Raw genomic sequence first — 12,290 nt, forward strand, 5'->3', positions numbered from 1 at the left:
TTAAAAAAATTCTTTCACGGGCAATGGTGGTTGTTTTATGTATTTTGCACTGAAAGAAAAAAAAAAAAGCAGCCAGGGAAAAGGACAGGTTGAGGTGGAAAGAAGGAAGTGAATTATGTACAGAAAATAATTTCTTTCGTTTCAGCCTCAGAACATGAAGGGGAATTCACAAGAGGTACGGGACATCAATAACTACAGTATATGCTTCTAGAAAAGCCACTGGCCCCAAGGCATAATAAAAGTTACACTTAAGAATACTATAAACCTTTTAAAAGTCACATTTTGAATCAAAATAATTTTCTTATAAAATATTAATTCTCAAAATGAGTTGTAAAATATGAACACCAAATAGCTTAGGCTATTTTTATTTCTGGCAATAAAACGAAAAATTCTTAGAGAAAACGACAGCTACTACAAGGTAGTTTTCAGAGTCAACGAGTAAAAATATGAATCTAAAATTCTCTTGGATTCCATTGCATCTTTTTACCCACAGTTACCGAGATGGTACAAGGCTCTGTGCTATGCGCTGCGGGGGTCTCAAGTCCAGGCTGTCAGAAGGAAATCTCAAAACACAATAGGAGCTCAAAATGCATCCTCAAGGTAACTCATAACTCTTTGGTGACTCTGAACTTATTTCTTGGATGGACACTGGCTTTTAAAAATGAAGAGATAGATTCGAGCTAAAGACACAAATCAGAGGCAATTATTTTAAAATGTACAAAAAAAAATTAACTCACTTTTATTGAAGGACAGCTCTGAGTGGAATTGAATCTTCTATTAATATTCTAATTAACTGAAAATTACCTTACAGAAATTTATGCTAATGTAGTACTTTACAGTTAATGTTAGAAGGATTAGTTCCCTGATTTATAAATTTTACTCTCAGAATTTTCGGTACAATAAATATTGGTTTTACGATGTATTTCTGTGATAACTTGAGTCTCAAAGTCAAAACCTTTGGGTTCAAATGTTAACTTTACCATTTACAAAATCTATAATTTTACATAAATTTTTTAACTTTTCTGTGGCTCAGTTTTCTCATCTGTCAAATGAAGATAATAATATTACCTGTTTTATATGTTTGCTGTGTGAATTAATGAGATGATATATATAAATGGTCATTCTGTGTCATCTATTATTTATTTATTTATTTTAATTTATTTTTAAAATTAGTTTCAAGTATACAGTACATTGGTTAGACATCTATATAGTTCATAAAACAATCCCCCCAATTGCTCCCTTCCTCCCCTGACCCTCTACCTAGCCAACATAATGCTAACTGCATTCCCTATGCCATGCTCCCCATCCCCGTGACCATCCTTCATCTACTAATTTGTACTTCTTTAACCCTTCACCCCATTCTCCCATCCCCTTCTTCCCCTCCCCTCTGTCCGTCACCAAATTCATCTATTATTAAATATATGTTAGCATCAACTAGGAAACCGAGGCATTCACCTGACATTTCCCAAATCCATTCCCTGACCTATTCTTAGTGTTGGTACCAGTTCCTCTTCTTTTCCCCCATAGCAGGTGGATTTCAGGTATTACTAGGAGAGTCCTTTCCCACCAGGAACACTGCTCTCCTGGTGAAATGTAAAATCAAGACAAATCCCTCCAGATTTGACCGACCACCTCTAATGCAGCTTCTTGTGCAGGAGACTAGAGGAAACAGGGACCAATTTGCCTTAAGACTCTTCAGAGGCCTTTATTCGAGGCTGCTGCTGAACCCCCTAACGCCACTCTTCTGTGCTCCTGCCTCAACTTGCCTGCTCCTCTGCTGCAACCTAGACATTCCCTCTGTTTGCTGGGTCTAGGAAACTCTTGCCCTGCCATCTTCTGAGGCTATTTAAAGTATTTGTTTACATGTTTGTTGGATGTCTATTTGAAAGTAACAAAGCTATATTTCTTTACAAATTTGCTCATTCGTATTTTCCCCACATTAAAATGACCTACTTATTTAAACTCCAAATCTCTGGGGATTCCCTGTTTAACCCTAGGAAATCCTGTGTAGCCGATGGACACTGAGGCCCAAATACACCCAAGGATGTACTGAATGTGCATCCTCGTTTTCCTCCTACCCCTTTATCAAATCTATTGAAGTATAATCACAGTGCAGGCCTCTGGCAACTTCCTCTCAGACTCACTGAGCCAGCCCCATGATTGACTGTCAATAGATCAAATCTCATCTTGCCTTATTTAACTCATACGCTCTCTTGAGACGCTGTTACGAAAAGAACACAAAGTATGGGGGTCACCAGGGGTAAGAAATAATTTGTAGTCGCACGATGAGGTGCAGTATGGAAAGGCCTGACTTCAGCTGACCCAGCCTCCAGCCATAATTCTACATCACCAGTCACACTGACCTTCATCAATCTTTCCTCTTCCAATTAGCTCCCTTCCCTAAAGAACAGTGACTCGCTCAGTTCCACGGCATCCAGTAACAAAGTTAATTAGGAGTCAGATTTCTAAGTAGTTCCTTCTTTCCTTAGGAAAAAAATTCCCGTTTCTAGAAAATGGGCTTTAAAGCAAAGCAAAACAGAAAATCCTGGGATGGAGAATAGTGACATTTCCGTGAGATGGAGCCATGCATGCAGCATATTTGGGAAAGACAAAAGGAATGGAGGAAGACTGAGGAATACCGTGTAATACTATTTAAGTAATAACAATAATGGTTATCATTTACTAAGCACATACATTGTGGCAGGAGGTTTCTATATTTTATCTCCTTTTGATTCCCATGACAACCCTATTGTTCATTAAAAGACCTATTTACTTACCGTATGCTCAATAATTCAAACAAATACAGATGTGACAGGGATATTTTCAAAATATTAAGTCAGTGCATTTTAATTTTTCTCCTCCGTAGTTTCTGGCAGCCATTCTCTTCCCCCATTGTATCTGGGAAAGGAAGGCAGAGTTATGGCATGTGGCACAGGAAGGTCAAGGATAGAACAGAAAGGGAAGTGAGAATCTTATTCTTTCCAGACTGAGGGGTGTGGAAAGAATGGGATAAAATAGGAGAAAGATGTGGTGGCAACATATGAGTCTTGACCTTGCTTCCTCTGGCCAGATTCCGGGGGGATATTTGAATGTGTGTGTGTAGTGGGGTGAGGAAGCATGGTTAGGTTGAGGTACAAGTTGGTAGCAGAAGAGATCTTGGTGAGACGCGCTGTGTGGTACTCATGGAGAAGACTATGTTGCAGAACGAACCACAGCCTGGGGTCTGAGTGATAACTTGGGAACATGGAATGGGATAAAACGGATGTAGAAGTTTCTGCAGGTCAACAGTGATGACAGGCTATCTTCTTACTATTTCTTTCTTTGTCTTCTTAAGTAACAGAATTCCACTTTGGGGGCAGAAATTCACCTAGTCGAAAGAGTACATTGCAACTAGATATGGCCATAAAACTAAATTATGGACAATAAAACATAAGCAAAAGTTTGAGTGGAACTACTGGGATGGCTCCTTAAAGGAAGTTGACCCAGCAGGGATATGATTCTCATTCTTCTTTCTATTGCTAGCAAGTAGGAGACAAAGGCTGGAGCTTCAGCCGCCATCCTGTAACATGAGGTAATTTTGAGCATAGAAGCATGCCAGGCAAAGCACAAACATATGAGAAGCTTGGATCCTTGATGAGTTTGTATAGCTACAAACCCTGGACTATCTCTAGGTTTTTTAAAGTGAAAGAAATAGCTCTGCATTATCGTTTCTCTTGTGCATAGAATGTGAACAGAATTAAATATTTGTGAAAGTGGACGACAGACGGGATGTTATAGAACATTCTCATTTATGGTCATTAAATGGGTCCTTTCAAGTAGAGCACCTGGAACATTGATGGTTCCTTTCCAGGAAGGAATTGTAAACCCCACAGTATCCAGTGCCTGGTTCCACGTGCTTTCCCAGAATCCCAAGTGACTTTTTCATAACCCCCCAACTAGATCCCTGGGTCTCTTCTCCCCTCTGCGGATGAATCTACTTTGAATCCTGCTTTCTTCCTCAACCTGTCTCAGTGCCATCAGGGATCCATCCTGTACTGCTATGATTCTTCAGTTTAGAGGAGCAGTTTCAGTTCTTGGGGACCAGAATACTGGCCAGGGGTGGGGTAGTTATGAGCCTTAACCTCAGAACAGTGCATGGCACCCTCTCCTTAGCCTGGACCATTCCCAAATCTTCTCTTCTTGATTTTGTTTAGAAAGTGAAATGTTCAAGTGAAAATATCAATATGTGTTTCACCTGCAGAAACAATAAGCAGTCCTCATGAAGGCTCACATGCGTTAGGTACTATTGCCAAAGGAATGGCCAGAATCCTGGAATCTGCATGTCACAACTACAATGGATGATGGAGGCCTGATCTCTACCTCTGTGCATCTGGGCCCTGAGCACGAGAGTTGTTAAGTGCCTTCTGAGGCTACGCAGCTGGTCCTCCACAAAGCTGAACTTGAAGCCAATTCTCTCAATTCCAGAGGGGCTGTTCCCACATTGCTTAGATGCAGGGATTTGGTGTGTGAGAGGGTTGGTTTTCAAAGGTAAAAGGAGATGCTCTACTTTGCTGTTTCTCCCATTCTGCAGTGACAGTAGAGCTCTGCGGGGTTCAGTCCAAGGATGTAACATCCCTACAAACTTTGTGGGCTTTGCATTCTTTCGCTCTCTCACCCTCGGGCACCCATTCCCCAGAGCCTTTAGCCACAAATGTCACACTGACACCCTCCCCACCCCATCCCTTCCCACATCCGCTTGTTTCTCTTGACAGTCAGGATCTTCCTCTCCCAGCTGTCCCTCCAACAATCCCCCTCTAGCCTCCACCACTTCTGAGTTGCTCTTCACACTCTGACTCAACTGTGGGTAAATTTCCTGTGTCTGTCCTCTCTTCCCAACCTGCTTCAAGAAAAATGCAAGTCATACTTGAAAAGGGCAACAAGGTCTGATGAAGAACAAATGCTATGAACTTCATAGGAGCCCCATGGGGCCAGAATTACTGCAAAAGTGTGCCTTGATTTCCTTTCCCATGACATGCTTTTTCTCTGGCTCCAGTGTTTCTCTGAGGCATGAAGTCAGGCCCTATAGCAAAAGTTCAAGGGAAAGCCTGCATTGAAATGTGCTTCTTATGAGCTCTCAGACAGTGGGGAATAGCCGACGCATTAACTGTGGGCCTCAGAGAATGAAGGCAGGCAGGCCAGGCATGGTGCATCCTCAAGGGACTCCTGTTGACGATGGGAAGCTTTGACCACTCTGGGTGAGCAGAACTATGGAACATGGGTCCAGGAACCAGGCCAAGGTTCGGAGGTTCTGTTAAATTCCTGCCTTCTTAGTGTCATAGAATCTTAGCTTAAGGAAAGGCTACAGAGAGCAGGACCCAGTCTCCTACGCAATGTTCCACATTCCTGACTTGCTCACTCAGCAACAGACTGCATACTTCCAGTGATAGGTATCTCACCACCTAGGAAGGAAGTCCATTCCATTTTGAGTTCCTTTACTGCTATTAGCTGAAATTTGTTCGTTGTGACTTCTAGTTGATCCAAGGTCTACACATGGAATACACAGAACAGTTTATTTTCCAGATAACGTTTTCAATATTCAAAAGGGAGAACCAGGTTCCTTTCTGTCTTCCCAAGTATCCTCTAGGCTCTGCATCTTTAGTTTCCTAGATACTCTTATTTAGACACACTCCATTTTATCAAGAGAGTATTAAAAAGTGGACAAAGCATAGGCTTTGGAGTCAAATAATGGTTTGAATCTAGGCTCTGCCAGTATATTAACCTTGGAATCTCGGTGTCATCTTCTGAAAATGGGGACAAAGGACTATAATGGGGGAGTCATTATTGTGTAAGCTCAGGCATTCTTGACTGCTTCAGATTATTCCCCATCTGTACAGACATGTGTGGGATTTAACCCCTATGGTTCTAGTATGAATCGGAAGAAAACCAAGAAAGATCTTGACCACATGCTGGGTGGTTTCCAGTAACGTGAAATTCCCACAGAATCTTTCTCAAGGACTGGCTAGCATAGTCTCTGAGGACAGTGATGGGAACTGCTTTCTTGAATGGAGGCTCCCACTCTGAATACTCAAGTGGTACCCTTCATGGTGCTCTGTCCTCCCACCATTCCTGGGTAGAGACTCCTTTGTCTTCTTGGACAACTTCTCTTTGATCAGCTCCCAGGCTCCTGGGCACAAATCAACGGAGAGCTAGTTTGCCTTCTCTCAGTAAGTGGGATGGGGAAGGCTTAAACTTTAGACCTACCTAGTGCAGTAAAGGGAAGAAAAACAAAACTTTTATGTTCCTATATTAAAATAGTCTGAAACTTCATCACTGCACACAATGGCTACCTTAGCAGATTATTATGAGAGTCAACTGTGTGGTAGCAGAAATGCCCAGTGCAGAGCCTGGCCTGGCCATGGAGGATACTTAGTGAGTGATAGTCATTATCCTCCTTAGTAGTAATTGTGCCACTGGTAAGCGTATGGTCCCGAATGGAAAGTAATACTCCAGAAGTAGTTTGTCTGGGCAAAGTGGCATGGAAATATTATTTCCTGTAACTGGAGAATCTTTTCTCTGCTAAAGCATGTTGAAGCTACAAAACCATCATTGGAACCTGTGTTGTGCTATTAACCTACAGTGAGCTGTCATAAACTAAACTCCTAGAGTTATATTTGCATGTGAATCACATACAGTTTAGTCAGATCTCTCCTGTTCGTACGTCCATGATTAATTTTAAAACTTGTGATGTAAATTTAATTTTTAACCCTATGTCATTTTGTTTTAGAACTCTCTAAACCTTACCTTTCTTATCCAAAAAATGAAAGATTTGGGCTTCATGATCTTGAAGGCTTCATCCAGCTCTAACAGCCTCGTATTTCAAAAGTTTGTGTTTGTCCTTAGAACTTTCAGAAATTTAAAAAATCTCTCACATTCAATGCCTCTCATGTCTGCCTTCTCTGTGAATCTAAGATTTCATCCTTGTCTGACAAGTTCCAGCCCTAGGACCAAGGATAAAACCTTGCCAGAGGTGACAATTAATTTTATCTGTCAACTTTATTGGGCCATGGGATCCTAGATATTTGGTCAAATATTATTCTAGGTCTTTCTGTGAGGGTGTTTTTGAAAGAGAGTGACATTTAAATCTGTGAATTGAGTAAAGTAGATTGTCCTTCCCACGGTGGGTGGGCCTCATCCAATCAGTCAAAGGTCTAAATAAAACAAAAAGGCTGATCCTTCCTTGAACAAGAGAGAATTCTTTTTGCCTAACTACCTTTAGGCTGAGATGTTGGCTTTTTTCCTGACTTTGGACTCTAATTGAAACGCTGGCTTTTCCTGGTCCTCATACCTGCCCGCCAGCATACAGACTAGAACGATACCATTGGCTCTCATGGGTCTCCAGAATGCTGACTCACCCTGTAGATCTTGGGACTTGTCACTTCTTATAATGACATGGGTCAATTCCTTATAATCTCTCTCTCTCTGTCTCTCTAAATACACACACAGATACACACGTACACATAAAAATGTATATATACACACATACACGTATATATCTACACACACATGTATATCTTATTGGTTCTGTTACTCTGGAGAATCCTGACTAATATACCAGGATAGACTGACATCGATATTGATTGAAACTCATCAATCAGCACACTAAAACAGGGTCAGTAAACTATGGTCCCCTGTCTGTTTTTATAAATAAAGTTCACTGGAACACAGCCATGCCTATGTGTTTATGTATTGTCTATGGCCACATTTAGACTCTAATGACAGAGGTAAGTAGTTATGGCGGAGACCATCCATCCTGCAAAGCCTAAAATATTTATTGTCTGTTTTTTTTCAGGAAAGATTGGCTAAACCTCTCCTCTGGTAAATTGTTGTTCTGTCTGCCTCACTCACTCATACTTCTTTTCTTCTTGATTTCTTTCTTTTCTTTATTGCTTATCTCGAAAATGTGGGCCACTTCCATCCCTGAACTTGGAGCCTTTAGTTCCAACCTGGTTTCTGCCATGCCACCTAGGAATCGTTTCATTAGAGATAGACTACTTCTAAAACCATTTGCTGAGCGGTCTAGAATTCCTAGTTCTGCTACTGTCAACTATAGACTGAAACATGAGGAAACAGACTTAGAGTAAGCTGAGAGATTTAGGTGAGATATTAGAAAGACCTTCTTAATGATACTGGTACTCAAAGACATCGATGCCCTCAGAATCTTGGGAACTCTATCCAGAGAGCCTCAAGAATGGCACAGGAACAATCTGTGCTGTGTAGTTCAGGTGTGGTTCTGTTCTGAGCAGGGAGAATAGATTAGATCTGTGTTTTCCAAAATGTAATATGGTTTGCATCCAACGAAGAACATAAGATACTTTTAGATGATATGTGGATCAACACTCTTTATTTTAATATTAATATCTTAATTTTTAATGAAATAAATATCCCAATTTTAATGTGTATTAGAAAAAAGAATAACTAGCACATCTAAGCTCTAATTTTCTGGTTAACATTGCCTAGGATGAGGCTAAATAAAAAGCAAATCAATATACAGTTGATTTAAGGAAACAAATAAAATTACAGGTATTATGCAGAAATGGCAAAAATGAAGTACAGATGAGAGAGCCTGGGGAAATACTGGACTCATTGACAGGGCTCCTGCCCTTGTGTCTTGGTCCCACAACCTTCGTAAAGGTTCCAACACAATTTAGATCTTTAAGGTCTATTTCTGCCACTGTCAATGTGACAGGAGAGGTTTGCCTGGCTAATGTGATTTTCAGGTATTTGGTGAGGAGGCCCCGCAGCCCGACCTGGGTAATGAAGAGTTCATCTCCAAGGCAGCTGAGGCAGCTTCTCATCTGTGGTGTGGTGAGTGATGCACGGCCACTGATGAAGATAAAATGGCCAGGCCTGCAGTGTTATTAATGCCGGCGCTGGATCTGTGAGCATCTGCAAGTGAAACAAAGTGAGATGCCCTTCACTTAAGCCCATGAGGACAATGAAAGCCAGTGTGCCGCTTGGATGGGAGCCAGAATCGGGCCTGTTGTCAGAGGAAAGAAATTCATTAGAGGAGATCTCATAGCAAGGACTGAAGAGAGAAAGAAAGAGGGGGCAGGTGTTGATGGTGTTGATCGAGCGACAGCAAATTAGAACTTTGTCCTTTGCTCTAGGATACACTTAGGTCCCTGCTTCTCAAGGAGATTTATGACACAGAGGTCCGAGAGGGTCTTGTTAATGCCTATGATCATCTAGCCACACCACACCCCCTCCCAAGCTATGGGCTCATTTGCTTTCTAGAGTCAGAGGGGCTGTCATGACATCAGTGCAGATGGCAGAATTATGAATGAGAGGATATACTGTCAACAGAGGATGAAGGTTTCTAAAGTCTAGTGACAGAGAGTAAAATGATAGTTTGGGATCCAGATGTTGTAAGATACTTGGTACAAAGTCTGCAAATTTAAAGGGGCAAGGCAGGTCACCTAATGTGAAGTGGGCTAGGAGAACATGGTAATAGAAAGTGGTGGAGACCACAGCACCCTGGGGGCCCATGCTCCATTTGTAGAGGGCAGCCACTGCTCAGTACCAGCCCATTATTTAGACGAAGAAATCCAGGCCCTTGTTCCTAGATCTCCTGAGGTTTCAAGGGAAGCTATATTAAAAATATATAAAAATCTCCCAATTTAAAAACATTTAATTTAATTTTTAAAAAGTTAAAAAAAAAATAGAGGAAAGAAAAAGAAAACACCAGACTGATGAAACAAAACACGTCCATGGCCTGCATCTTGCCTGTGGGCCTCTGTGATATTATTGCCTAGGATAATGGCAGAATAATGGCCTCCCAAAGATGCCCGTGTCCTAATTTCCAGGACCTTTGAATATGTTATATTACTTGGCAAAGGAGAATTAAGGTTGTGGAAGGAATTGAGTTGCTAATCAGCTGACCTTCAGATGGGGAGATTACCTTGGATTATCCTGGTGTCCCAGTGTAATCACAATGGTCTTTCAAAGTAGACAAAGGAGACGGAAGAGTCCGTGTCAAAGTGATAGGATGTGAGAAAGAATCGGTGCAACATTGCTGGCTTTGCACCGAAGCGGGCCATGAGTCAAGGAATGTGGGTGGCCGCTGGAAGAAGGAAAAAGCGAGGAAACAGATTGTCTCCTGGAGCCTCCAGAAAGGAAAAGGCTCTGCTGACACCTTAATTTTAGTCCAGTAAGACCTATGTCAGACTTTTCAACTATAGAACTGTAAGAGGATGCATTTCTGTTGTTTAAGTCACTATATCTGTAATCATTTGTTCCAATAACAAAAGGAAACCAATACATCCTCCAGTTTAAAACTCCAGTCTAGAGATTGGTGGAGTTAGGGCGGGGGAGGTATATACATACAGTGGAAGTGGAAAACTGGAGAAATCTATTTGCCCTGTATAATAATGGGAGACAGAGAGAATGAATGCTAGGCTCGGATGCTTGAAATGACAATTTTGATAAAAATATCTGCTCAGTTAAGCAGATGCATCTGATATTTTAATTCTGAGATACCCAGCCCAGTCCTGTGGGGCAGTTTTGGAGCATTTTCCCAGAGGATCTGTAGGTCAGTAGTACCTGGTTTATTGTGGCAAAGACCCTCAGTACTCATCATTTTCTGTGCGACTGGCCAGTGGGTGAGAGCAGAAGTAACATAAGCCACTTCCAGGCCTGGCCCTTCAGTAAGCCCATATGATCTCCAGCATTTTCCTCTTTCCTCGCCATGGTGACCCTGAAGGCTTTGTGTTCTAGATTATTTAACTACAAGGTGGAGGAGGGCTGTCCTACCTGTCTCATGAGCAAGAAATAAACTTTCGTTATGTCGAACCACTAAGATTTTAGGATTGTCTATTTCCACATCACTTACTCATCAGTTCCTGAGACTAAAAATGGATAAAACAAGATGGTGGAGTAAATGTGGAAAGATAAGTGATTGGGAACCCAGGAGAGAAGAAGCGTATGATGATGCAGAGTAGCGCCATGTCTTTCCAAGTGTTACCTGTAAGCCACTAATCGGAATCAAGGATCTGTAGGTAGCAAACAGAGCACACTTTAAAATTTTAAACAGGTGTGCATTTATATGACTATATATTAGAAAATATTTTACCCTATATATATGTCTACCCTGTAAATTTACAGATATTTTTGCTTAGAAGTCTATTAGAAGTAGACTTAAAGAAAACTATGAAATGGCAAATACACAAGTGGTACATAGGAATGGAATAAAATTTGAAGGTGGCATTTGAATAATTGAAAATTAGGGGCCATGAAAGTAAGCCATAGGAAAATAAAGTTTAGGAGTACATCTCTGAAAAGAACAGATAGATGTCATGGCTTTTGTTATGGGTAAGTCACATATTTAGCACTAAAATTCTAAGACTTAAGGTGGACCTAAAATTACTAGCTCCTTGTTGCCTTTATAAAGATGTCTAATTTCCTCAGCCTGGTATTCAAGATCTTTGAGATGTCTAGCATCTAACAGTAACTTAACTTGCCAGTTTAATTTCTATTGGCCTCTGTACATGATACTACCTACCTGTAAGCCACAACTCAAATCTCATTTCCTTCAGGAAGCTTTACCTTATTGCCCCTGGATAAAAATGATCTCACTCTTTTTAAAAGCCTTAGAGCACTTATTCCTGGTACCAGCCAGGCATACAGTCTTGAAGTTGAGTTATTTGTATAAGCATATTGCTTTCCCATTTAAATTGTTAAGTTCCTGGACAAGACCGATCTTATTCTTACAATATTCCTTTGAATCTTTCATATTTCCTGAGAATTCTCAGTAACATACCATCAACGTATTTGTTGTAACTTTTTGTTATAAAACATCTGTTTCTCATGCTTCCAAGTTTTTCAAAGCACAAGCCATAAATTGCTGGACATAGCAGAATTGAGCTGTCCTATAACATGAGGGTAATTTAATGAGCTTTCTGTTCAAAGAACCTTCTCGGCTGTAATAAAGATGTCTACTGGGAGCGTCATGAGGTTTGCTGTTACCTGGTTTATTAAAATGATCGTGTTGGCGAAATGTTTTCAAGAAGGACGTTAAAGTAATGATAGCTGCTGAAACAAATAGACCTCAGAATTAAATAATAGAGCTTTATTTCTTACTTATATAATAGTCAAGGCAAGTCATCTTTTCTCAACATGGTTATCCAGGAACCAAGTCTCCTTTCATAGTATTGCTTAGCCATTCCCCAAGCCATGTCATCACCTGCATCTAGCTGGAAAAAATAAAAGAGAATGTGAAGCAGGTACTCTGAGTTTGAAAAAACTCTGGGCAGGAA

This window comes from Pteropus medius, unplaced genomic scaffold, assembly GCF_902729225.1.
Source record: "Pteropus medius unplaced genomic scaffold, Ma_sr-lr_union100, whole genome shotgun sequence".
In the NCBI taxonomy this organism is placed as follows: Eukaryota; Metazoa; Chordata; class Mammalia; order Chiroptera; family Pteropodidae; genus Pteropus; species Pteropus medius.